Source organism: Echinops telfairi, unplaced genomic scaffold (genome assembly GCF_000313985.2).
Source record: "Echinops telfairi isolate 266 unplaced genomic scaffold, ASM31398v2 ScPeMD7_7401;HRSCAF=8416, whole genome shotgun sequence".
In the NCBI taxonomy this organism is placed as follows: Eukaryota; Metazoa; Chordata; class Mammalia; order Afrosoricida; family Tenrecidae; genus Echinops; species Echinops telfairi.
In genome coordinates this window covers 11,169,512-11,182,108 of record NW_022111301.1, presented here as the reverse complement: position 1 = coordinate 11,182,108, position 12,597 = coordinate 11,169,512, and the positions used below count along the sequence as shown (strand labels likewise).

The following is a 12,597-nucleotide window of genomic DNA, read 5'->3' as shown; positions in this document are numbered from 1 at the left end:
TATTAATAGTTTAAGTGATAGAGAAAAAAATAGTTTGTTTTTCTGTCAGTCAGATTGTTTATTAACTGGTATTACTATTTCATCATAGTAGATTGATAATTATGCAATTATAGTTTTGTGTTTTATATTTACACTGGAAAATTATACAAATTATTTCTACTAACCAAATTTGTCTTTGTGTTTTAGTGCAATACAAATCACCTTTAAAATGTTATACAGTGCTTTCTCATATTTGCATTCACAGTTATTTTCTCAATGAAATGTATATGTAGCAATATTATCATTATTTTTAACTACTAAGTGCATTGTTATTTTTGTTACAATACATTTGAATGTTCTAGGAAGAAAATATACTGGTGGCATTACCGATGCAAATGTTATGCTTTTAGAATGAATTTAAGTGATCAACATCATTCATATGCTTGAAAATAGAACAGTACTTATATGATAAAAACAACAAACAAACCCTTTTTTCCTCAACTATAATGAGATTCCTGTTTTAGGGTAATATGTAGATTACAACGCATAACGACTCTGTAAGATAGGATAGAACCATCCCTTGGGATTTCCCAAACTAGAACTCTTTATGGGAGTGAAAAACCTCATCTTTCTCCAAAGAGTGGCTGGTGTATTTGAATGGGTGATCTTTTGGTTAGGAGACCAATGTGTAACCACTATGCCACCAGGGCTCTTGATAGAGCACATATATCCCAAGTCATGGAAATAATGACCCCAAAATGGAAATTAAAATTCCTGGACACAGAATATCAACAGGATCTATATTCTAACCTCATCATACCAAATTTACATGATTCCTTCCTTTCCTATGCACATACTGTGAAGGTTAATGAATTTTGTTGAAAAGCTCCTCTGAAATTTGCAGATGTATGCATTAACTTCTTTTCTACTGATTCTGTAGTTCTAAAATAGATAAACCACTCTCTACTTAGCTTTTTTTGAGCACCCATGCTAAATAAAAATACTTCCAATATTTACTAACCTGATATGTATGTGTATTATATACATAGTACAAACTTTTTTCAATGGATTTAAAATACAAGGAATTGGCCATTAGTTTTAAATTTTTTGGTTTCCACTCAGTACAACTTACTGAAAGTTAAAGGAAACTTATAAAATTGGGGCTATAATTGGTTTATTATATCTACATTATTTTTAAACTAAAAAATGTTGTGAAGCAGGTATAAATATCCCCCAGTTATAAATTCTTTTTTTAAATATGAATTGGGAAAAGGTTAACAAGGCAGATCTTATTTTACTTTTAGCAATTCATACACACTCTGGTTCATTTCATTCACTGAAACCTCCCCATAAAAAGGTATGATGTCATACCATGTCTGACCTCGTCCATATATAGAGACTGGGAAGGAACATCAAATTTCACATCAGCGTTGCCCAGGGCAATTTTCTATGATGCTGAAGTCAGACATTCCTCCCCTCTCCCTCCACCTTCCTAAGGCACTCACTCACTGCTTCTCAGTTGGGCATTTCTAAATTTATTTAAAATGTGTTTCAAAATGTGAAGCTATCAATGAAATATATATGTGCAAGGACGCCGCATGCAGTCTGACTGTAGGAGCAGTGTGGCTGCTCGTCTTTTCTCTCCTTGAATGTCGGGCGCTCATCTTTCTCTTGGTCTACTTCAACATTACTTGTCTGATTTGGAATGGATTACATTAATGCTAAATCATGTTGCTGGAAATGAAACAGGTGGTTAAACCCAGAACTGATTATCACTGTGTTCGTGCTGGTTTCCTTGCACCGGTTCCATTGTTCTTCTCAACTCACCTGTTGCCACTTGGAACATACATCAGTTCCTTATGGCGCCAACGTGGTAACATGGGAGTGTTGGATCCAACAGAAATTCACAACCAAAGGCAGTTGAAATCACACAGGAAAGAAGTCATGATCAAGCTTGCTACTTCTTCAATCTCTCTAATATGATTTTAGCTTTGATAAAGTACTGAAGCTAGAAAGCCCCAGGTGAAATCAGCCTATACTACATGGTTGAGGGAAGAGACTACTTCAATCATCCTTAGAATGTGATGATAGCCATATATTTTTCTTCTTTCACAACAAACAAACATTTTTGCTATATTTTTACCATACAAAGTATTTTAAATATGTCAATCTTCTTTTTTTCAGGTTTCTGGTTCTCAACTTTAATCAAACCTCAGCAGGTAATGGTGTTTTCTCTTCATCTATATGGTGAATGAGATAGTTAAGGTTTATTGTGCCAACCTGGCCAATAAACACATGTGGGATTAATTGAAGGGCAGAGGGCTAAATGGCTCAATGAGCCTCACCTTCCTAGTTCCTGGGTCTTTTGGTCTCTGATGGTCAGACCAGGGTGCCTTAGCCTTAGCCAGTTCCCTGCTTCAGCTGAAAGGCTTACTTCCTGTGAGACATCGTGAGGAGAAGCCACATGTACTTTCCCTGATGCAGCCCTAGGGGCTGGAGAGGCTGCGTGAAGATCCATGCCAGTGCCGAGATTCTTACATTGCCACTGGATTCAAAGCCTTTCTGCCCACTGGCCTGTGATCCCCTTGCATTCGGCATTACGGTGTGTGTTTTGTGAGTTTGAGGGGGACTTTGTAGAACAGTGTCGGATATACGGACTAAGTTGGACTTGTGGGCTTGGACTGGACTGGATTGGGATGTTTTCTGAATGTGCACTTACCTTATATATAAAACTCTCATACATATGTGAGTTTCTGTGGATTTGTTTCTCTAGGTTACCCAGATGAACACAGAGAAGATATTTATTTGTATGTAGGTACCTGAGTGCCACTTAGCCTTGTATGCCCCAGTAAGGACACACCTTAAAGAGACAGCTTACTAGATGAGCAAAGTCTACTGAAAAGTCAGAGTACTAAACAACACTGTTAATCTGAATAATGGAAAACAGAAAGTTTGTTTGCCTATTGGCCTATATTTTGGCAGTTTCACATATGTACTGTGCTATAAAATGTATGGAATTGTCAGCCAAAATATTTTCACAAGGATGTTAACAGAAACACACAAACAAAAATTATATATATATATGCAGAATTTGTGAAACCTTATAAACCATTTGCCCAGGTCTAGTAGAACTCCTGTTTATAGAAAGGAAAAAATAAATCAGAAAAGCAAAATTGTTTTCAATAGCTCTTATTTAGAAGCCCCCACCTCCATAGTCTCCCTCACTTTCAAGCAATTCACAGGCTCTTGCCAGGTTTTGTTTTTCTATTGTAATGGTTTCAAGTGTTATTTTACTCTGAAGTTTGTTTGTTTGTTTTAATGGGTTCAGAGTAGGAATTGGTAGAAAATGGTCATCAGATTAGAAAAAGGTAATTCACTGTCTGTGAAACTGAGCCTATCAGTGTTGTGTGGTGACAGGTTAATTCACCCTCTGTCCTTTTTCGCTAATCACTTCAAGTTGGGAGACCTCTGTAAGCAAATTCATCGGTATAGCAATATGCAACCACAACCCTGGGAGATGTCTTTGTAAATTATTTGTTGTTGATGAGAATCCTTAACCACTTCAGCTCTGGTTGCCAACTCTCCAAGGGTACAGTGAACCTGACATTTTATCCTCAGTTTTTGTTTGTCCTTTAATGTTACAATCTTAAGAATTTGCAGTTGGGCAAAATATAACTGCTGGATAGCAAAGTCCACAAGGATCATTTATTCTGTTGAGGCTGATTTGAGCAGGTAAACAAGGTCTCCAGCCTTCAAAAGATGAAATGCTGTGTGCCCTTCAGCCTTAGACTGAGCAACCTTGGCAGAAGCAAGGAGCTTCCTAACTAACCTCTCTAGATTTACAGGCCTATGTTTTCCAATGGAAGCAGTGCTCTGGAAACAGTGAATCATGAAATGGTAGGTCTGGAACACTTTGTTCTGTTGATCTCTTTGGGGTCTTCAACATGCCCCATATGGTAATCTTGTATTTTGACTAGACAAAGGGCTAAGAAGGTGGAGCAGAATAGCTTTGCTCATATCATGTTTCTTTGCATTTCCTTCAGAGGTAGCTTCCTTTGTTTAAAAATCAGACAATAACTAAAACAATAATTAACTGTGTGGTACACAAAAGGGGAAGATGGGGGCATGGAAAGGAAAGCGGGGTTGGGGTAGGCAGTTAACACCAATGGGTACAAGAAGGAAAAAAAAGTTGATTGTGGTAATGATAACATAACCCTTCTTAATGTGACTGAACTGTTGAATTGAATGATGTGTTAATTATAGCTCAATAAAACTAATTTTAAAAAATCAGACCCTTCTCTCTGTCTTTCCCCCAAACTTCCAGTGCCTTTTCATATACTGCTTAAGTGTTTAAAGCAATGAAGCCTCTGGAAACTCGAATCCCTAGAACGGAGGTCAAGCAAGCTACATACAGGAACCCAAAGTGTGTAGAGGACTTTGAACACCAGTATCTACTCCTGTCCTGCCAGCGTTTTTAATAACCAGAATAGAAACTCATGGTATTGAGAGAGCAACTAGGGGGTTATGTTACTTATTGTCAGGCAAAAGCTGCTGAAGCCAAGCTGATCAGAACGGTGCCTTGTTTATAACAAAGTAAATAAGCTTTGACTTCTGATACATTCACTGTGGTTGGAAGCAAGCAATCTTTGTTAGACAGCTTGTATATATCAAATTCAGGAAAAGAGCTAACTCATTCTTTGTTTTACTTCTTTTTAGAGGCTCTTCTAGAAATGAGAAAGGGGGAGAAATAAGTATGGACTTTAAAAGCTATGCTTAATATGCTAAAGTTTAATTTCCTATGCTTTTCAGAGACTGATGCAAAGCAGAGGCACTTGAAGGTCACCTGGTCTAAGCTAGAGAACTTGGGCCTAAAAGGTTGCCTGCAACTTCACAGGTAGAAACATCTAGAGTGAAGGTGTGTAGTCTAGCACAGTTTGTCTGTGACCCCATTTTAAGGGTAGTGTTCACTCTGCAGCTATAAAGGTACCAGTAATTCTCCTCTGTGTATGTTTTTCTCTCTCATACGTAGTCTCATTTTCTATGACTCTTGGCCCTCCATTCTTTCAGTACTAGAAAGGGCTCTTGTTATTCACTGAGCTCTCAGGTGACAGCTGAGGGAGCAAGAGCTAGGATGTAGCTAAGTCACAGCCAAGCAACGTTCCTCAGCTGCCTTTCATGACACACACATGAAAATGTATCCCGAACTCCTTCCATTTATCTGGTCATACTTTGAAGTTGAACACCAAGAAAGCATTAATTGCACGTTAGCTCCTGTGGTACCATCAGTTTATATCTGCTATTATAGTTTGCATTCAGCTATTCTCCCTTACTAAATTGCATGCTCTTGGAGGGCACAGTTCATTTGCATCTTCCTATTCTTTTTTGCACCAAACATAGTACCTTCCACATAGAAATAATAAATGATTGTTGAAAGAAAAATAAATAATTATATGTAAGGGCAGATTTCTGAAATGAACAAGCAAAAACATAATATAAAAAGTAAACAGTTTGTGACACAATCAAACCAAAAGTGTTAAACTTTTGTTCAGCAGATTTCAAGAGTAAAGAAATATAGTACCTGAAGATAAAAGGAAAGAAAAACAAGCAAGTAAAATAAATGTCTACTTATAGGCCATATGTTTTTCTTTATCTAAAAATACCTTAATTATGATCAACAGGAGAAAAACAGAACATCAGAAAGCTGTTTACTTTGTTTCATTGACTAGGCAAATGAATCTAGCTCTCTGGATCATGAAAACTTTGGATAAAATTGATAAGAATGGGAATTCCAGAAAACCTCATTGTGTTTATGCAGAAACTGTCCACATCATACAAACAAACAAAAACCCCAAGAAAATGCTGCATTGTTTAAAATCAGGAAAGGTGTCCATCAGGACTGTATCATTTAACCATTTCATCATATTTATTCAATCTTATATGCTGAACTAATTATCTGGAAAACTGGACTGGTTGAAGATGAATGTTTCATCAGGATGAGGGGAAGCTTATAAACAACCTGTGATAAGTAGATGACAGTCTTGCTTGATGAAAGGAGGAGAAAGGTGAAGATTTCCACTCCCCTAAACATTTACTGCATTGAAAAATAACAACAGAAGACCTGATGTGCTGTATGACAACATCAAGAATATCATTCATGAAGATAACAAAATGTCATTAAGAAGACAAAAAAGAAGAAAAGCTCCAAGTGGATATCAGAAGACTCTGAAACTTGCTCATACCTGTAGAGTAGCTAAGGCAAAGGGAAGAAATGCCATGAGTTAAACAGAAAATTTAAAAGGGTAGCTCAAGAAGACAAAGTAAAATATGATAATGAAAAGTGGTGCACAGCCCTAAATTAGAAAACGGAAAGGGAGAACATGCTCAGCATACCTTAAAAAGAAAGAACTCAGGGGGAAAAAATCAAACCTCGCCTTGTCATGTGGGCAAACTACTGAATGATTTAGGAAGCGACCTTAGTTTTACCTCACTATTCTTGTTAGACCTGTGTATGCTCACTTGCATAATTGAGATCGTTCAAGATGCATGCAATCCAAGGTAGATAAACCCCTCAGAAACAGTCCTGGAGTAACAATTCCCTGAGGATATGAGGAAGGGTAGGAGGGAAGAGGGAATTGACAGCAATGCTGACTGTATATCCACACTCAAGGGGAATGAATAACAGAATGGTGGGTAAACAGATACACTGGATTGTGTAAGATATGGAAAATAATGATATATTAAGGGTTCATGTGGTGGTAGGGTGGGGAGGGAGAGGATAAAAGAGAGCTGATATCAAAGAGTTCAAGAAGAATGTGTTTTGAAAATGATGGTGGCAGCAAGTGTACAACTATGCTTTATCTAATTGAATTATAGATTGTTATAAAAAAACTAATTAACATTCTAGCATTTTAGGCAGTAACATTTGACAAAGAACCAATGGTGCTGAAGGAAGAAGTTCAAGCTGCACTGAAGGCGTTAGTTCAAAACAAGCCTCCATGAATTGATGGAATACTAACTGACATGTTCCTAACAACTGATGCAGCACTGATAGCTCTCACTCGTCTATACAAGGAAATGTGGAAGACAGCTATTTGACAATTGATTGGAAGAGATCCATGTTTTACTCCATATAAAAGAAAGATGATCCAACAGAATATTCACATTATAAAACAATATCATTGATATCACATGCCAGCAAAAAATTGCTTAATATCATCCAACAGGGTAGCAGCTGTACATTGAGAGGGGGCTGCCAGAGGTTCATAAGATATGTGAAACAAGGGATATCATTGCTGATGTCAGATGGCTTTTTGAGGATAGCAAAGGATATCAGAAATATGTTTACTTGTGTTTTATTGACTATTCCAAAGCATTTGACTGTGTGGATCATAAAAAACTATGGATAGCTTTGAGAAAAATGGGAATTCCAGAACACCTCATTGTGCCCATGCAAAACTTGTATATGGACCAAGAGAGAGGGGACTTTTGCAAACAGAACAAGGAAATACTATCTAGTTTAAAATCAGAAACTATGTGCATCAAGGTTGTATCTTCTCACCATATTTACTCAACCTTGATGCTGAGAAAAAAGTCAGAGAAGTTGGGTTACATGAAGAAGAATGTGACTTCAGGATTGGAGGAAGGCTTATTAGCAACCTATGATATGCAGATGACACAATCTTTCTTGCTGAAAGTGAGGAGGACTAAAGAAATTACAGATGAAGATTGAGGATTGCAGCCTTCAGTTTGAGTTATGCATAACTCAATGTAAAGAACAAAATCTTCACAACTGAACCAATAAGTAATCTCATGATAAATAGAAAAATGTCAAACGTGTCAAAGATTTCTATTTGCTTAGCTCTACAATCAATGCACTCAGAAGTAGTCAAGTAGTCATGAGATCAAATGACGCATTGTATTGGGTAATTCTGCTACCCAAAACCTTTTTAAAGTTTTGAAAAACAAAGGTGTTTCTTTGAGGATCAGGGTGAGCCTGACCAAAGCCATGGTGTTTTTCATTGCCTTGTATGAATACGAAATATGGACATGGAATAAAGACTGAAGAGGAAACAATGTGTTTGAAATTTGCTACTGGGGAAGAATATTGAAAGAATAGAGTGCATTGGAGCGATGACTATTGAAGATCAAAATGATAAACCTGACTTGAATGATAAAACCTCCTCAGTTTATTTCCCCTCTAATGCATCTTAGACCTGATCTGGTTTTCAAATTTTTCTGTATTTTTTTGTTTGTTCATATTTTGGGTTACCTCAGATATGTTGTCATTGAGGGGGTCACACTCTTGAATTTTTGTTATGTTTTTTTCTGTTTTTCAGTAAGTGAAACCCAGGATTGATGGACCTATAGAGACAGCAAGTAGAATAAGGATTTCTGAGGGGTGGTGGTGGTGGTGGAGCGGAGTAAAAGGGAACTGATGTCAAGGAGCTCAAGAAGGAAAAAAATGTTTTGAAACTGATTGTGATAGCACTTGTACATTACTGCTTGATGTGATTGGACTATTGAATGATATAATATCTCTATTAACTCCCATTTAAATGGTTATTTTTTTAAAGAAAAAAGAGTATCACGGACTGCATAAAGGACAAATATATATACATTTATATATATATTGTGTGTATATATACATACATACATACATGCATATATACATACATACATACGTGTGTGTGTGTGTGTGTGTGTGTGTGTGTATATATATATATATATATATATATAATCTTGGAATAAGTACAGCTAGATTGCTTCTTAGAGGCAAGGGTGATGAGATTTTATCTTACAAACTTTGTACATGTTGTCAGGAAAGACCAGTCCCTGGACATCATCCTTGGTAAAGTAGAGAGACAACAAAAAAGAGTAAGACACTCAAGGATATACATTGACACAGTGGCTGCAACAATGGGCAACAAAAATTTTTATTTTTATATTAGAAAAAGAAAAGCTGTCTTATAAATTATCAAAATTCTTTATAATATCATTTAAACTAATATTACTCAAATTATCAGAATTGGGTATACAAATGAAAAATGCTGCAATATTTTTTGCAATCCACATGGGCTTCATTAGAATTTATTGAAATTAATAAGATTAATTTCAAGTGGATGCAAATTGTAAGGTGGTGCTATATTTAGAAATATTTATGGGCACACTGACAAAAAAGCACAAAGAGTGTTTAATGTGGTTATCTGGTTTCAAAATCAAGCAATAGTAAGCTTGTAGAACAAATATAAGTTATTATTTTGCCATCATACCTTAAATATCTGGAAATTATTATGTTTGCTTTTCTTTACAGTATTGTATACTTAAAGAGATATATAGGTATCTTCTAAATAGATACCTTCTAAATAGACAATAGATTATCATAATTCCTTTGAAAATGCAAGTAGCTAAATGCAACTGTAAAAACTATAATTTTTCATTGTGTACTAACAATGCATGCAGACATAAGGCAATAATACCACTACGAAGGAAAACATATTACTTCTGTGTAGAGAAAGTAAATAAAATTTCAAGGATGTAGGCATTTAATCTTGAGTATTTCCTCTGAGCATTAGCTCAAATTAAATTTACCACTTTATAGCTAGCAATCAAGTGCCTTGAAATTCACAATGCCCCTCTATGGCTTTAGGACAAAATGACTTATGGAGTTTCATTTGTATTTCTGAAATTTTAAATGGTAATGTGAGTTGTGAAAACATTTACTACTGAAAGAAGGGATAACAATTAGTCGTAAGCATGCCAGTGGCCAAGAGAAATGAAGAATACTGTTCTCTATTGAAATGGAAGGACTTTGATTTTTGCTGTTTCTAAATCTCCCTCCTCCTTCTTTTACTGACAAAAATACATATAAAACTGTGTAATATAAACCCAGGCACCAGAGTGTCCTAATTTAACAGTTCTAGGTGGAATTGAACACATATAAAACTAAACCTTAACTCCTGGTATTATTATTTTTATCTTCGTAGCTTGCATTTATCTTAACTTTTAAATTATACATAAATAATTTTTAATAATTATTTTGTAAGCAGGGTTTTCAGTTAAGATATTTCATGAATGTTCTCTGACTACCCCATCTCTCTGTATATAAAGATGAAAAACATCCTTTTTCCCTCAATAGCACACAAAATTTTTATAGTATAATTTACTAAGGGCCCAGGCTAATTTCACCCATGATAAATCAAAAACCAAAATTCATTGATAATTATCTAATTGTGTTTATATCTCTAACCCAACATTATTATAGTTACCTATATCTGTTTTCTAGTCCTATCTCATATTTTTACCCTATATTTTTACTAGACCTTACATAAGACATTATGTATAACATTGTCAAGAATGGGAATTCCAGAATGCTTACATAATCTCTTAGAGAGATACCACTAAGTGTTGACATCATCCAATAATGAAGAACCAGGCTGGAAAACATCACATGTCCATAGAATTACACACTTCTATGGCCTCTCCCTAGCACAAGCACACTAATATATACATATAAACAAACACACACATACACTCACATTTACCAATTTTGATGGTCATCTTGTAAGTCTTCATCCTACTTTATTTTATCCAATATCCTATAATCATTAAAAGAGCAAACCAATTGCCAAAGGGCTGACTCTGACTTCTGGCAACCTCACATGGGTCAAAGCAGAACTATGATCCCTAAGAGTTGCTTTCCTATTTTAGTATCAAACGTCCATTATTCACATTGTGTCAATATCTTCCTGATTTTTAAAACCTTTTAGTTTTTATTTGGGTAAATATTTAAAAAGTAAATTGGTTTCCCATTTAATCATTCATACATATTTTGTTTTGTGACATTGATTGCAATCACTACAACATAATGGCACTCTTCACATTTCCTCTATTTTCTTTTGCTTTTCTTATTCATTCTTGCCTTCCAAGCTTTATCTTTGGAAATTGCTGCCCTTTTTTATCTCATATGCTTGGTTTTCCTAAGGAGTGATTAGCTTCCTGATGTTATTGATCATGTTATAGCTCTATCTATTGTTTACCTGGAAGTTGAATCACAGGAGTGAATTGGTTCCATGCTTAAAAGTTTACTAAGGCCATAGTCTCAAGGGTTATATAATTAACTATCATAGCCATAACCCTAGGCTTTATTGGCGCTTTGAATCTTACTGCATAAATTTTCCTACTCTGTCCAGCACCTTTTATTTTGATCCTTTTTAAAGCAATCAGCAATATTAGCCAGGCATGATCTAGTTCTGATATTAGGGTAATAGAGGCTGGAAATTTGTGATAGCTAGGTTTTGTCTCAGTTTGGCTAAGCCAGGTTGTTCAGTGGTTTGACAGTTAAGACCTACTAATCCCTCTGTGGTGTGATATAATACATGAAAATGTCTCCATGTGGGTTGTGCTATGACCAGCCAATCAGTTGTAAGAAGACTGGGAAGAAATACAACACCCTTACTCAGGTTACAGCCCTGATGGAATTGAAAGGAAGTTTCCTCAGGGGTGTATTCACCTTCATATATACCTTTTGCTGTGTGTATATCCTGCATCTAGTTTATTGACTTCTGTTTTGAAGGCATGAGAACAGGGGTAGGTGATAGGTGTTTGGGACTTTAGCGAATGGTGTAGCATATTGCCTGTCAACCTAGGGAGTCATCAGCAACCTGCTACCAAAAACCTGTGGTATTCAATAACCTTCAACCTGTCATCATAAGCCTCCACTTGTATTTGAGTCAGGAGATGCCTCTAGTCTAGTATGGAATCCATGCCCTTGGAATCTGACCGCACTTGGAGTTATCCATTTCTATGACCATGTGAGACATTTCTTGATATAAATTTCTCCACATATATACAAATATAAACATCACTAGCTTTGTTTCTATAGAGATTACCCCCTAAGATAGAGTTCCATAGTCCTTAATCTTTTGAACTAATTTTTTCACAGAATTTTTTATTTTCATCACTTTCCTTTTCTCTGAGTGGAGAGAGATAAATAATTGCCTTTTTTTGGTGGCCCACAAAAGATTGTAAGTCCCCAGTCATTACTTACTCACCAAAGTAAGATCTCTTTGTGAACTATGTTGTGCCAACTAACCTTAATGTAAACTAAGCCAAGAGTATGAACCTTGCACCTCTAGTTTCTGACTCATTCCTACAAGGTGCTTGGCTATATTTAGGATGTTCAATGAGTTTTACTTCTGAATGCTATACTAAATCCCCAGATATAAGCATTACATATAGTTGCAAGTGTAGAAATATCCTCTATCAAAACTATATTTTAAGGACTTCCAGCAAGATGGCACCCAGATAAGCAGCTTGCATTGGGAGCTCCTTGGCGATAAGCAAATTCACCAATTAGGAGACTGAGTGGGAATTCAGGTAAATGAATTAACTCCTTTAGCAATCTGGAGTACTCCCTCAGCCCAGGAGATGATCTTATCCCTAACTAACCACACTCCAGAGCCCCTAGGCTCTGCCCAAAGTTCACCTGTGACCCTCACTGCCATGAGTGATCCCCTTCTCACCACAGAGTGGTGACCCGAGCCACCAAACCTGGAACCTCCTGATGCTGGCCGGTGGGCCTAGTGGCCACAGTTAGAACCAGTCTGCATTCTGCCTGAG

At 36.3% G+C, this 12,597-nt stretch overlaps 1 pseudogene; it reads left to right on the top strand.

The window, feature by feature from the left end:
* Positions 1-1,560: 1,560 nt before the first annotated feature.
* On the top strand, positions 1,561-1,985 carry LOC101646707 (annotated as a pseudogene).
* Positions 1,986-12,597: the final 10,612 nt, after the last annotated feature.